Here is a 3,278-nt window from a genome sequence, read left to right on the forward strand (position 1 = left end):
GGTGAGGTCGGGGGAATAGGTGGAGGGTGGGAGGGATACTGGGAACATTGGTAGTGGAGAATGGGAAGTGGTGGAGGGATGGGTACTCGAGCATTATATAACTGAAACAGAAGCACAAAAGTTTGTAAGTCTGTAACTGTACCTCATAGTGATTCACTAATAAATTTTTTTAATTCTAAAAGTTCATTTAAAATAAATTTATGATTTATAATCAGTAAAAACAATTTGGCCAGGGGCCGCACGTCTAACTAGATCCCCTGAGAATGGCTGGTTTTCATCCTTGGTCTGCGGGGAACAGGAATTGAGGCACACCGCACAAGCCCAAATATGAGACGTTCCACCTCCTTCTGCCCACTCATCCAGGTACCCAACCCGGCAGCAGGGTTGGCACCCCGTCCCCCACATAACCTCATGACCCTAAAAGCCAGCCCCGGCTGCTGGGACCCCAGCCTGTGGCACCTGCCTCCATTTCTGCAGCAAGCGCCAGCCCAACTAGTCGCTGCCCCAACAGGTCTGTGGACTAGAATCTGGACTGGCTGGGGGTGTGGGCACCACTTTAGGGTGTGTGGCTTCCTCAAAAGTGGGCATAGCCTTCTCTGAGGTGGGCGGACGCTCACGCAGCCGCAGTTATATTTCCCACTCCCAGCACTCTGGACTTTCATCCTAGCCTTTATCACCTAATTCTGTGGAAAAAATTCTGGCCACCTCAACTAAAATACAACAATAATCCACTGGCCTACTCCAATTCTAGCAAAAGACCAGTATGCAAGAAGCTGTACAAGCTCAATATTAAAGAGCACCTCCTCCAAAACTTCACTAGATGCCTGTCATAAGCCAAAGAATAATGCCTGAGAGGAAGGTCAGACTCTAGAAAGGTAAAAGGGTGACCACCATTGAACGACCTTATCCAAAATCCTTTCCCATGATAAAAGGGAACAGTACTAGTGAATCCCAGGGTTTTACCACTAGACAAGCAAAACAACATGAAGAAACAGCACAAATCTCCACTACAATGAGAGAACGAAGAAAAGAGTCCCGAATCCTCAACAGGGGTTACCCACAAATATGCTCTCTCCGATAAAGAATTCAGAGATGAAATGCAGAGGATTTTCAAGTATCTACTCAAAGAATCAATGGAGGCAATATCCATAAAACTAAAGGAAGACATGAAAGAAAGAGTAGAATGGATAGTCGAGAAAAAACAGGAAGAAATGAGAACAGAAATAAAAAAAGCTACAAAAATAAGTGTCACACATTCTTCAAAGAAGTGGAGCAAACACTCCTGAAATTTATATGGAAAAATAAGCCCCCACGAATAGCTAAAGCAATTCTTGGGAAAAAGAAAATGGGAGGAATCAACCTCCCTAACTTCAAACTCTATTACAAGGCAGTAATAATTAAAACAGCATGGTACTGGAACAAAGGCAGAGCTGTAGACCAATCGAACAGGGTTGAATATACTGACATCTCCCCCCAAGCATACGAGCATCTAATCTTCAATAAGGGGGCAAGAAAAGTGCAGTAGAGCAGGGAAAGCCTCTTTAACAAATTATGCTGGCAAAACTGAATGGCTACATGCAAAAAAATGGGCTCAGATCTCTGCCTAACTCCATGTACAAACGTAAGATCTAAGTGGATTAAATACCTCAACATCAGACCAGAATTTATAAGGTACATTGAGGAAAAAGTTGGCAAAACCCTCCATGACATAGAAGCTAATGGTGTCTTCAACGATGTCACACCGCTGGCCAAGCAAGTGAAAACAGAGATAGACAAATGGGACTATCTTAAACTAAGAAGCTTCTGCACCTCAAAAGAAACAGTGACCAAAATACAAAGACAGTCTACAGAATGGGAAAGGATATTCGCCAACTACACATCTGATAAGGGGTTAATTTCAAGGATATACAAAGTATTGGTTGAACTCCACAAAAAGAAAACATTCAACCCCATAAAAAATGGGGAGAAGAAATGAATAGAAATTTTCACAAAGAAGAAATCCGAATGGCTAAAAGGCACATGAGAAAATGCTCCACATCATTAATCATCAGGGAGATGCAGATCAAAACCACAATGAGACATCACTTCACACCGCAAAGACTGGCCCATATCCACAAGAACAAAAGCAACCGGTGCTGGCGCTGATGTGGTGAGAAAGGAACATTCCTTCACTGTTGGTGGGAATGCCAACTGGTTCAGCCCTTTTGGAAAACAGTATTGATGATTCTCAAAAAATTAGAAATTGAGCTCCCACTTGATCCAGCAATACCACTCCTGGGAATATATCCCAGAGAGGCAAAAATGTATAGTCGAAGTGACGTCTGCAATTGTCTGTTTAGCCAGAATCTAGAAAAAACCTGAGTGCCCGAGAACAGATGACTGGTTAAAGAAACTTTGGTACATTTACACAATGGAGTACTATGTAAAGGTAAAGGCCCTCCCGTTGATCGTCGATTTGCTCGAGCGGGCCCAGTAACGTCTCCATTGGAGCCTTTGTTGTTACTGTGTCTGGCATATCGAATACTCTTGGTAGCTTGCCGGGCTCTCCGAGAGGGGTGGAGGAATCGAACTCGGGTCGGCCATGTTGGCCACTTGTAAGGCGAACGCCCTACCCGCTGTGCTATCGCTGTATGAAAGGAGAGAAGGTTAGCACTCCCCTTGACAAGGATGGAAGAGGCTTCGGCCTGCAACACGCATACGGTTAAGGAGTACTATGTAGCTGTTAGAAAAGATGAAGTCACGAAATTGACATACAAGTGGTACTACATGGAAAGTATCATGTTAAGCGAAATGACTCAGAAAGAAAGGGATAGACATAGAAAGATTGCATTCATCTGGGGAACATAAAGTAACAAAATAGGAGACTAACACCCAAGAATGGCCGAGATTAGTACCAGGAATTTTACTCCATGACTTGGAGGCCAGCCACACATGCTAGGGGGAAAGGGAGCTCAGATAAAGAAGGGAACACCAAATACAGGTGTTGGGAGGACCCTCCCAGGATGGGAGAAGCATGCGGAAAGTAGACTATAGACTAAATATGATTGTCACCCATTGCCTCTTTTGCAAACCCCAACACCCAATAAGAGAGAGAGAGAACAAAAGGGAATGCCCTGCCACAGAGGCAGGGTGGGATGGGGGGTTGGGGGGTGGGAGGGATACTGGAATCCGTGGTGGTGGGAAATGGGCACCGGTGGAGGGATGGGTATTTGATCATTGTATAATTGAAACCCAAGCACAAAAATGTGTAAGTCTGCAACTGTACCTCATGATGTCTC

At 44.4% G+C, this 3,278-nt stretch overlaps 1 non-coding gene across 1 annotated transcript; it reads left to right on the forward strand.

Moving 5' to 3' along the window:
* Positions 1-2,623: 2,623 nt before the first annotated feature.
* On the forward strand, positions 2,624-2,749 carry LOC130034318 (U6atac minor spliceosomal RNA). The gene has a single exon (XR_008794089.1). It is a non-coding gene; the product is annotated as a U6atac minor spliceosomal RNA (small nuclear RNA).
* Positions 2,750-3,278: the final 529 nt, after the last annotated feature.

The sequence above is a fragment of the Sorex fumeus genome, unplaced genomic scaffold (genome assembly GCF_029834395.1).
Source record: "Sorex fumeus unplaced genomic scaffold, SorFum_2.1 ptg000058l, whole genome shotgun sequence".
Lineage (NCBI taxonomy): Eukaryota > Metazoa > Chordata > Mammalia > Eulipotyphla > Soricidae > Sorex > Sorex fumeus.